This window comes from Cynocephalus volans, chromosome 2 (assembly GCF_027409185.1).
Source record: "Cynocephalus volans isolate mCynVol1 chromosome 2, mCynVol1.pri, whole genome shotgun sequence".
Classification (NCBI taxonomy): Eukaryota; Metazoa; Chordata; class Mammalia; order Dermoptera; family Cynocephalidae; genus Cynocephalus; species Cynocephalus volans.
This window is the reverse complement of record NC_084461.1, coordinates 113,525,922-113,538,400: the sequence shown is the minus strand read 5'-3', so window position 1 is coordinate 113,538,400 and position 12,479 is coordinate 113,525,922. Positions and strand designations below refer to the sequence as shown.

At 37.7% G+C, this 12,479-nt stretch overlaps 1 protein-coding gene across 1 annotated transcript in view; it reads right to left on the bottom strand.

The window, feature by feature from the left end:
• Positions 1-12,479, bottom strand: part of SLC27A6 (solute carrier family 27 member 6) — a 77,656-nt gene that overhangs the window by 30,544 nt on the left and 34,633 nt on the right. The window lies entirely within an intron of this gene.

The following is a 12,479-nucleotide window of genomic DNA, read 5'->3' as shown; positions in this document are numbered from 1 at the left end:
AGATATAACCAAAAAAGAAAACTACAGGCCGATATCCTTGATGAATATAGATGCAAAAATCCTCACTAAAATACTAGCAAACAGAATACAGCAACACATTCGAAAAATTATTCATCACGATCAAGTGGGATTCATCCCAGGGATGCAAGGTTGGTTCAACACACGCAAATCAATAAATGTGATACACCATATTAATAAACTCAAACACAAGGACCATATGATCATCTCTATAGATGCTGAAAAAGCATTTGATAAAGTACAGCACTCATTCATAACAAAGACCCTCTATAAGTTAGGTATAGAGGGAAAGTATCTCAACATAATTAAAGCCATATATGCCAAACCCACTGCCAATATCATCCTGAATGGGCAAAAGCTGAAAGCTTTTCCTTTAAGAACAGGAACTAGACAAGGATGCCCACTCTCACCACTCCTATTCAACATAGTGTTGGAAGTACTAGCCAGAGCAATCAGAGAAGAGAAGGAAATAAAGGGCATCCAGATTGGAAAAGATGAAGTCAAACTGTCCCTGTTTACAGATGACATGATCCTATATATCGAACAGCCTAAAACCTCCACAAAAAAACTGTTAGAATTGATAAATGATTTCAGCACAGTAGCAGGATACAAAATCAACACACAAAAATCAGTAGCATTTCTTTTCTCCAATAGTGAACATGCAGAAGGAGAAATCAAGAAAGCCTGCCCATTTACAATAGCCACCAAAAAAATAAAATACTTAGGAATTGAGTTAACCAAGGAGGTGAAAAATCTCTATAATGAGAACAACAAACCACTGCTGAGAGAAATTAGAGAGGATACAAGAAGATGGAAAGATATTCCATGCTCTTGGATTGGAAGAATCAACATAGTGAAAATGTCCATACTTCCCAAAGTGATATACAAATTCAATGCAATCCCCATCAAAATTCCAAAGACATTTTTCTCAGAAATGGAAAAAACTATCCAGACATTTATATGGAACAATAAAAGACCACGCATAGCCAAAGCAATGCTGAGCAAAAAAAAATAAAGCTGGAGGCATAACACTACCTGACTTTAAGCTATACTACAAAGCTATAATAACCAAAACAGTATGGTACTGGCATAAAAACAGACACACTGACCAATGGAATAGAATAGAGAATCCAGAAATCAACCCACACACTTACTGCCATGTGATCTTCGACAAAGGCAGCAAGCCTATTCACTGGGGTAGGGACTGCCTCTTCAGCAAATGGTGCTGGGATAACTGGATATCCATATGCAGGAGAATGAAACTAGTTCCATACCTCTCACCATATACTAAAATCAACTCAAAATGGATTAAGGATTTAAATATACACCCTGAAACAATAAAACTTCTTAAAGAAAACATAGGAGAAACACTTCAGGAAATAGGACTGGGCACAGACTTCATGAATACGACCCCAAAAGCACGGCCAACCAAAGGAAAAATAAACAAATGGGATTAAATCAAACTAAAAAGCTTCTGCACAGCAAAAGAAACAATTAACAGAGTTAAAAGACAACCAACAGAGTGGGAGAAAATATTTGCAAAATATACATCTGACAAAGGATTAATATCCAGAATATATAAGGAACTCAAACAACTTTACAAGAAGAAAACAAGCAACCCAATTAAAAAATGGGCAAAAGAGCTAAGTAGGCATTTCTCTAAGGAAGATATACAAATGGCCAACAGACATATGAAAAAATGCTCAACATCACTCAGCATCCAGGAAATGCAAGTCAAAACCACACTGAGATACCATCTCACCCCAGTTAGGAGGGCTATTATCCAAAAGACTCTGAACGATAAATGCTGGTGAGGTTGCGGAGAAAAAGGAACTCTCATATATTGTTGGTGGGACTGAAAAATGGTGCAGCCTCTATGGAAAAGGGTATGGAGGCTCCTCAAACAATTGCAGATAGATCTACCATACGACCCAGCTATCCCACTGTTGGGAATATACCCAGAGGAATGGAAATCATCAAGTCGAAGGTATACCTGTTCCCCAATGTTCATCGCAGCACTCTTTACAATAGCCAAGAGTTGGAACCAGCCCAAATGTCCATCATCAGAGGAGTGGATACGGAAAATGTGGTACATCTACACAATGGAATACTACTCAGCTATAAAAACGAATGAAATACTGCCATTTGCAACAACATGGATGGACCTTGAGAGAATTATATTAAGTGAAACAAGTCAGGCACAGAAAGAGAAATACCACATGTTCTCACTTATTGGTGGGAGCTAAAAATTAATATATAAATTCACACACACACACACACACACACACACACACAAAACAGGGTGGGGGAGAAGATATCACAACCACAATTACTTGAAGATGATACGACAAGCAAACAGAAAGGACATTGTTGGGGGGGAGGTGGGAGGGAGAAGGGAGGGAGGTTTTGCTGATGGGGAGCAATAATCAGCCACAATGTATATCGACAAAATAAAATTTAAAAAATACATAAATAAATAAATAAATAAATAAATAAAATTTTAAAAATAAATAAATAAATAAAAATAAAAATAAAAAAATAAATTTGAAAAAAAAAAAAACAGTGAAGAGAATGAAGAAGCAATATATGAAGAGATTTTAACTGAGAATTTTCCAAAAGTGATAGAAAAATATCAAACCATGGATTGAAGATCTAAAAACCTCAAACAGTGTAAATACCAGGAAAACACAGTTGGATATTTTCTGGTAAAATTGCTAAAAAGAAAAAAACTACAAAAATGATAGAAAGCCAGAAAGGGAGAATTTAAAAAGCAGCCAGAGAGAAATTGACATACCATTTTCAAAGAGGCAACAGGAATATTTATAACTATGAAACCTAGAAGAAAATGGAATACTATCTTTAAGCTATTTAAAGAAATTAATTTTCAATATAGCATTCAATATTCAGTGAAATCATTATTCAAAACTAAAAGCAAAACACAGGTTTCCAGACAAATAAAAACTGAAAAATTTGCTTTCAGTAGACTGGTACTAGATGGAATATTAATGGGAGTTCTTAACACTAAAGAAAAACAATATTATATAGGAGCAAACAAATCCACAAACAAAAAGCAGGAAAGACTGAAGAGGACCAGAAAAGGAAAATATATTGGCACATGTGAATAAATATTGATTCTTTAACATAATACTAATAATGCTTTTAGAACTTAAAATATGCAGAATTAGATAACAAAATATAAAAGATTAAAGTAGATAAATGAAAATGTTATAACGTCCTTGCATTCTCAAAGAAGTGGAAAAAGTTTAATTTTAAGATAGAATATAATAATTTAAGAATGCTGTAGTATTTAATGTAATAATAGAACTCAAAGAAAAAATATTTAAAGACAAGAAAAATGAAAGGTATATATCTAAAAAGCTAATCGATGAAAAAATTTAAGAATAAAATATTCTTTCAAAAAGAGACAAGAAAGAGGATAAAGGAAACAAATAACAAATGAGACAAAAAAATAATAAATAGAGGACATAAACCCAAATATAGCAGTAAATACATTAAGTGTAAATGGACTAAATACTGCACAGAGAAAACTCAACTACATATGGCTTACAAGAAACACATCTTCAATATTAGATGGCACAGAAACTGAAAGTAGTTAGATGGAAGAAGATATGCCATGAAGTCATCACCCAGGAAGAAACTAGTATAGCTATACTAATATCAGACAAGGTAGACTTTAAGTAAAGGAAAGTTTCTGGAGATAAAGAGGGACACTTAATAATAAAACGATCAACTCACCAGAAGGACAGCAACCCTTAATTTCTATTCACCTAATAACATAGTCAAAATACATAAAGTAAAAATTGACAAAGTTAAAAAGAGAAATAGATAAATACATTTTACAACTTATCTCTTGAGGCACTGATAGAACAAGCAAAAAAAGAATCATAAGAATACAGATGTTTGAAGAAAACTAACCAACTTGACATAATTTATGTACACAGAACAGTATAAGCAATCACTGAAGAATACACATTCTTTTGAAGTGCCCAGGAAACATTTACCAAACTAGACTGATCATGTACTGGGTCTTACAGCAAGTCTTAACCAAATTCAAAGTATTTGGTTATTCAGAGTATATTCTTCAACCACAACAAAATTAAAACAGAAATTAATTATGAAAAGAAAACTAGAAAATCTCCAAATGTTTGGATAATAATCAATGCAATTTTAAATAACCCATGGGTAAAAGAAAAAATTACAACACTCTCACCTGTTGATTTCCTTAAGCCTATATCAATGGGGCTTAAGGTAACTATTCTGCAGATAGTGAAAAAAGCTTACCAGATCAGAGAAGCTGCTTCTGAGATAGGAAATTCTTTTCTATCACTAAATATAACCCAGAGCAATTCTGTCCTGATTCCCACCTCTATGGGCATGTCAGATATTGCCTACCTGGAATGGAACTAGCTCTTAGATTTTCCACTGCCATTTTCCTGTACAAAACAGTAGCATTGCAAATCTTCGTATTTATTTTGCTTGAACAGAGAACAGTCTTTTATATGTCATAACTCTTGGATGCTTTTCAGGTCAGAGATGAGTTTTCGCAAGTATCATTATTTGCAAAATGTGTTCGCATGTTGCAGAAAGCAATAAGAAGGTGGTTTATAAACCAGATTCCAGAGGCTTTAATTCACATGGGCTATAGCTGCACAAGCTTACTAAATAAGAACAAATGATCATCCTAAATGATTCAATTGATATAGAAAATCAAATTATCAAAACAATGATCAAGACTTTTGTCCAGAAATATCAAATTCATTTCTCTAACTTTCAGGAGATCTTTTCCCTAGATTCTTCCTTTTTAAAAGAAAACCCAGAAGATCATTTTTTGAGGGTTATGAGGAAAGATCAACTGATCCATCACTTAGTGTGTGGGGGAAAAGAAAATGTATATTTCCTTTGATGTTGAAATCCACATACATCATAGAAAACTTAGAAAATACAGAAAAACAAAAAAGAAAAGAAAAATAATCTATAATTCTGCCATAGCAATATACCAATATTATTAATATTTTATATATCCATCTATGCATTAAAAGTTATAATCACAATGTAATACAACTATATAATCTGCTTTATTAATATATTCTGAACATTGTTCTAAACTATTAGCTATTATCCTTCAAAAACATGATTTTCCATGTTTACATTATTATCATATAATTACACCACAATTTATTTCCTCCTCACCTATTTATGAATTGCCACACTGTTTTTAAATGTTCACCATTATAAATAACACTGATTGAATATCTTGTCTATAAAACTTTGCATCTCATTAGGATAGATTCCTAGAAGAAGTCAATAGTTGTATAATTTTGTAACCAAATTGTTGTCTACAAAGGACATTCCTATTTATATCTTACTGAGGAGGGTGAGGTGGCCGCCTCTTTAATGCACTAGGACTAAGGATGGAGGGGGAGGAGGAGAGAGAGAGACAGAGAGAGAGAGAGAGAAGGAGCTTTAAAAAAACTAGTTTGCACAGGAATGGGAATTTTATCTGAAAGGGATATATATAATAAGATATTATCATAAAGCTAAAATCAGGGCTTGGGAAACTACAGTTTGCAGGGGCCAAATCTAACATGCCTCCTGTTTTTGTAAATAAAGTATTATTAAAACATAGCCACACATTTATTTACAGATCATCTATTGCTGCTTTAAAGATACATAGGCAGAATTATTGCAAGAGAGACAGCATGACCCACAAAGCCTAAAATATTTACTAACTGTACAAAAAAGCTTGCTGACCCCATCGTAAATTACAAAGAAAGTTCAAATAACACAAACTTCTTAATATTAACACAAGTTAAGCACTATATGGTTAACTGGACAATACACTACAAATATTGGTTCATTAAGCTTCCTCATTCAGATTCCTAAGCGTCTTCATTCTATGCTTCCTTCTTAGAAAGGGCTTTATCCCACTGGAAATAACTGGGAGTTGGTTTTATTTGTAAAGTGGGTAAATAGCCTGGTTAAAGTATTCAAATTCATGGCTTCCTCTGCACACTTGGTGTATTGGAAGGAAGACAAAATACTAGTCAGATAAACTTTAAAAAAAAAAAAAAAAAAAAAAAAAAAAAAAAACTACCCGGCTATTTCTGCTGTGAAACTCTATTATTGACCCTGGAAGATGACTAGAAGCCAGGGGAGGGCATCAAGCAGAGATTAATGTATTAACCTCAACCTGGCAGCAACTGGCAGGGTGGACTGGGAGGTTGTGAGGGTCAAGCACAGCAACTGAAGTGGCTCAGATAAAAGTTGATGAGGGTCAGAATCCAGGTTGTGGTCATGGAAATGGAAAAGCAGGGTCAGCAGCATGACAAATGTGAGGGGGAAAAAATCATCAGGATTGGCAAAGGGAGCCTTAAAAAGTGGCCCTGGAACATCTAGACATTAAAAGAAGGGTCTGAGGATTGCTAATTACATTTGGTTTTGTACGTGTCAGTTTTGAGATGCTATGAAACTAGCAGTACATCACCTAAAATACAACCAAATCTGACCATAAGACTCCCCAAGGCTTATTTAGAATAAATCTTTTTCCTTTCTACCTGAGACATGAGGTTGCTACCTAAATATCACTGACTATCTAAGCCACGTTGGAAATGGAGTAAGGAGAGTGTGTGTAAATATGAGTACAGTTGAATGAAAGAATGAATATATATCACCTACATACATACACAAGTGAAAGACGGAGTCACAGAGACTAAAAGGCAGAGAGCAAAAGAGGTAGAGAGAGTGCATGAGACAGAGACAGAGAGCCGGAAAGACAGAGTGTAAGTGAAAGAAGAGATGGACAGGGAAAGCAAGCAAGAGAGACACATAGAGCAAGAGAAAAAAGTGAGAGAGACAGAGAGAGCAATACAGAGAGACTGTGAGCCAGGGAGCAGGAGAGAGAGAGAGAATGAACAAAACAGAGAAAGGGAGAGAGTGAAATAGAGATGCACAGAAACAGACACAGAGTGACACAGAAAGTAAGAAAGAGATCCACACCATCAGAAAAACAGAGAAACTCAGAGACACTCTCACACATTCATACAGAGATGCAAAGTGAGACACATTCACACAGAGACACAGAGAGACCCACACACTCACAGCGAGATACAGAGGCAGAGATGCACGCACAAAGAGAAACCCTCTCTCTCTCTCTCTCTCACACGCACGCACACACACACACACACACATACAGAGAAAGATAAAAAATAAAAGGACAAACTAGACATAGAGAGACATACACAAAGAAGGACACAGAGAGAGGCACACAGTTGAGACAAGTAAGGAGACACTCACAGGGATGAAGGAGCTGAGACACACAGAAAAAGACACATGCAGATAGAGAGACATACAACCAGAAACCAAAGCAGAGAGAGAACGAGAAAGGGGGCAAATACAGAGTACAGGACAGGAACAAAAGGCATGTTGGTATCCTCATCAGGAGCAAAGGGACTGAACGTGCCTGAGACACCATGTCTACGTTATTGCATTAACTCATTTTAATCACCACAATAACCTTGTAAAATATGGAGCAATATCATCATTTTGCATATGGGGATAATGAATTTCAGAGCCAAGGTCACATACCAAATAGAGACAGGATTTGAATTCATTAAAACATAAGCTCTATGAGGGCGGGGACCGTTGCCTGCTCTGTCTTCTGCTGTACCCCATTGCCTAGGACAGTGCTAGAGCAGTGCCTGCAACAGGGCCTGGTGCCTAAGAGGGGTTCACAGCATACTAGTGGAAGGATGAAAGAAAAAGAGGGAAGGAGGGAGGGAGGAAGGGGAGGAGGGAGGAAACTAGTTCTAAAAAGAACCAAACGCCCATGTTCTATTTTACCAAGCATGTCCCCATGGTTTCAGTAATAGCAAACCATCAAAACATGAGTTTCTAATTCAGCAGTTTCGCCCTTTACTCAATAAATGTGAAAAAGCACATTGGATAGTTCAGTTTTATTTGTGGAATGCTTACATGTTTGTGCACACACACACAGAGCAAGCCACTTTCCAATGCAAAGAACATACTCATTTCATCTTCAACCATTTAAAATCCCTTTTAAAATTTAAGAGAGAATTGGCTAAATGGGTCAGAGTTTTTAACACAGAGATCCCAAGGTTTTGGATTTCAATAGACATTTCCCACTGGGTTTTAGTACCTTGTATCAAATAGATGTGATGATCCCAGTAAAGGGGTCACACCAACTTGAACCAAGGCTCTGCTTTTTTAAAAAGGTTCTTTGGGAGCTGCTTTCCCAGCAGTGCCTGCTAAGCTGCTACACAGTGAGCAGTGGTTGAATCTGTAGTTACCTCCTAACAGGTCAAGGATGTTTTTATTCATTTGTTGAAATATGCAGGCATCTAATAATGCCCTCCTAAAAGCATATTCTCTTTCTTCCAGAACATGTGTTCAGTCCTACTCAAGGAATCCCAAACACATCCAGGCTGAACAGTCACTTTATATGCTCAAGAAAAGTGAAACTCCGGAGGTTTTGTTTGAATACAGTTAATTTTATATCAACCTTAATTTTTCAGGAAACAAGAGAATGTTTGTTGATAGATGGAGAGACAGAAAAAGACCATCAATTTGTAGTAAAAACAAAGGAACAAATCACTTCTACCTCCAGACCTGGATAACTAGCAGTTTAATGCACAAAAGGATTGTCTAATTCCTAAAGGATCATCTAAAATATAAACAACATATGTTAGGGGTTATGATTCCTTCATCTTGATCCTATTTAACATAAGACTTCTTTTTCCTAAAACGTACTAAAAATCATGCATGCACATGTGTCACACCAACACACCCTATTGTAATAACAAAAATGACAGTACAATCCAACAGAGTGCTTTCTTCAGAGTCATGCCAATATTATAATGAAACAATGTAGGCAGCCAGTCACATGGGTATGACAGACCAGGTACAAAGTAACACCAAATGCAAAGAGGATGTCAGAGAATCCTGGGGCAGAAAGACAGGGATAAAGATAACAGATTTTCTTGTACTAAAGCAAGAAAGGAATGGTGGGGGACGGGTGGGGACCTGTCTTAAGAAAGGTTGGGAGAGTATTTAAAAAGAGGGGGCTGTAAGGCAAAAAAGAGCACATGCTCCAGCTGCCCCTTAAGTCTTTGTCACGCTCCCTCTCAAGCCTGGGTTTGGGTAGGCCATGGTTTCTGAGATGACAGCCATCAGTTCAACAAACCATTTTAAGGCATCAATGATATTTTAAAAAGACCTCTATGATCTCAAGTGTTAAAGCAGAAAGAGACCACAATGTGGGCTTATTTCAAATTCTTCATTTCCTAGACATAATAGTAATGGGGTGTATTAGTCTGTTTTGTGTTGCTATAACAGAAATACCTGAGATCTGGTAATTTATAAAGGAAAGAGGTTTATTTGGCTTACAATTCTGGGACAGCTGCATCTGGTGTGGGGCTCAGGCTACTTCTGCTCATGGCGGAAAGCGGCAGGCAACCAGTGGGTACAAGCAGATCACACGATGGAAGCAAGACAGAGAGAGAGAGGAGGTGCCAGGGTCTTTTAAGCAACCAGCTCTCGTTGGAACTAACGAAGTGAGAACTCACTCACTCCCCTTTTCCCCCAGGGAGAGCATTAATCCTTTCATGAGGGATCCACCCCCATGACTCAAACAGCTTCCAGCACTGCCACATCGGGGATCAGATTTGCACATGAGTTTTGGTAGGGACAACACATCCAAACTCTATCATGGGGACTGCCATTTATAGACCACTTACTCTGAATAGGTGCTTTCCATCCTACAGCACTTGGGAGAACAGTGGGGGAAAGGCAAATGCTTCAGACCCTGGATGTTCAAAGGTGACTTGTGGAGAAAGATCAGCTCCAAGAGCCGGCAAGACTTGGTTGTAACCTGAATGATTGTGTTAACACACCTAAGAAAAGGACATGAGGATGTGAAGGGAGTATGATCTTTTCTGGAAACCCAGAAAAAGGGTTACTTGAGTCACAAGTACCAGGACTCAATAAAAAATAAATGTGAACAGCGCAGGGGCTCATTAGGAAGATAATTTCTGCTGTGAGCTGGATGCACCAAAGACCTGACTCCCTCTATTCAAAGATCCTTTGATTTATCCAAATTCCCTCATTTGACTCTGTCCTCCTCAGGGACTCCAACTTTCTGATTATAACTGAGCTGCTCTTGAGGTCTGGGACGAGAAGATTATGCTGGTCATGAGCAGATAAGTATCACTGCAATTTAACTTGTTCTATTTGTTATTCTACTTAGTTTAAATATCAACACATTTTTATTGAGCATCTGCTATGTGTCAGGCACCATTCTGGGTACTGAGGATATAATAATACATAAAAAAGATAAACTCCCTGATTTCCTGGAACTTCTTATATAATAGTGGAGGTTACAAGATTAAGACAGAATAAAGAAAAAAAAATATATATATATATAAAATATGCAGTGGGGTAGAAATTTCTATGAAGAAAAATAAAACGGTGAGAGAAGATAAGAGACAGAAATTATAATTCAGAATCCAACTCCATTCTTGATGTTCTACTGCTCACGGGTTTCAAGCCCCCACACTCCTTTCCTCTTCTGCCCCTCATTTGGGCAAGCTGATGAGAAAGCCTAATACTCCATCCTTTGGCACCAGCGGGAAGTTCAGACCACACAAGCACATTTGTGTGCACAGGAACCCTTACCATGTTCTGCCCCGTAATCACAATAATGGCTAAACTGGTCTCTTTTCTCCAGCTCTCAAGCTATTTTTGGACATGGTGGGACCCTTCCCTGTTCTCCCCAGGAGGCTTCGTTATGTCAGCAATACACCTTTCGGTATTCTCTTGATGCATGGATGACATCATCAATCTCAACATGTGAACCAAACCTTGTGTAGGGGCTCCATCTGAGTTGGTAGGGTGATCACAACAGACATCAGTAGGACTTGTGGTTAGAGAAGACTTCTCAGAGAAGGAACTTGAACGGGTTAGGAGTGAGCTGTGCAAATTCCTGGGGGAGGAACATTCAAGGAGGGAAAAGTGAAAGTCCTGGTGCATTAAAGGAACAGCAAGAAAAAAGTTAGACTGAAAAGGAGAAAAAAAGGAATGGGGGAGAAGAGGTCATCAGTAGGGGGAAGCAGATCACATAGAGTAGCCCATGCTAAGGGAATCTGGATTTTCTTACAAGTAGAACCATCAGAGAGATTTGAGTAGTGAAGTAACATAATTTGTTTTACATTTGAGCAGAATCACTCAAATTTCTATGCAAGAAGAGGAATTAAGGAGGCAAGAGTGAAGTTAAGAAGGGACTACTGGGAGAAGTGGGCAGCCCCCACCACCCAACAAGAGGCAAGAGGATGCATAAGGTCCTAGGCAGGAACTATGGGCATCCTCCACCACACAGCAGTAGTAGGAGCACCCACAGGGTCCTAGGGAGGAGCTGTGGGCAGCTCTCCCACCTGGAAGGAGGCAGGAGCAAACTGAAAACAGCCCTTCTGCATGGCTGATCCACCACAGCCACTGCTACAACCACTGCTGCCATAAGGGCAGCTTGCCACCACAGTAGCAGCCACAGCCACCATGCAGGCAGCCCAGTGTCCACTTGACTGCATTTACACAAGAAGAGTCACCAGTGGAGACTGGAAAAAGAAGAAGTCTCTCTTCTCAAAGCCCACTCCAGAGTAATAGGAGAAGCAACTGCTCTATCAGATGACCAAATATTAATGTAAGGATACTAGAAATATAAAAAGCCAAGAAAATATGACACTACCAAAAGAATATAGTAATTCTCAAATACCAGACCCTATAGAGTGGGAAACCCTTGAAATTACTGAAAAGGCATTTCGAGTGGCAATCTTAAGGAAACTCAATGAGATATGAGAAGACTTAGACAACATAATGAAATGAGAAAAATAATCAAGAATATGAAGGAGGAAATTTACAAAGAGATTAATACCTTAAAAAAGAATGTAGCAGAACTAATGGAACTGAAAAATTCATTCACAAAATAAAAAACACAACTGACAGCGTAAGCAGCTGGCTAGAGCAAGCAGAAGAGCAAATTTCTGATCCTGAAGACAGTCCTTTTGAAATAACCAAGGCAGACAAAAGAAGGAAAAAAGAATTTTAAAAAATGAAGAAAATCTAAAAGAGCTAGGAGACAATCTTAAACACACAAACATTTGAATCATGGGTGTTAGAGAAGGGGAGGAGAAAGAAAAAGGCATGGAAAACCTATTCAAGGAAATAGTAACAGAAAACTCTCTCAGGTATAGGGAGAAACATGAACCTTCAGATCCTTGAGGCTGAAAGATCCCCAAATAGATTCCACCCAAAAAGATCCTCTCTGAGACACATTATTGTCAAACTGGCAAAGCTCAAAGACAAAGAGAGAATCCTAAAAGCAAGAGAAAAGCATAAAGTCACCTATAACATAGCCACCATCACACTAACAG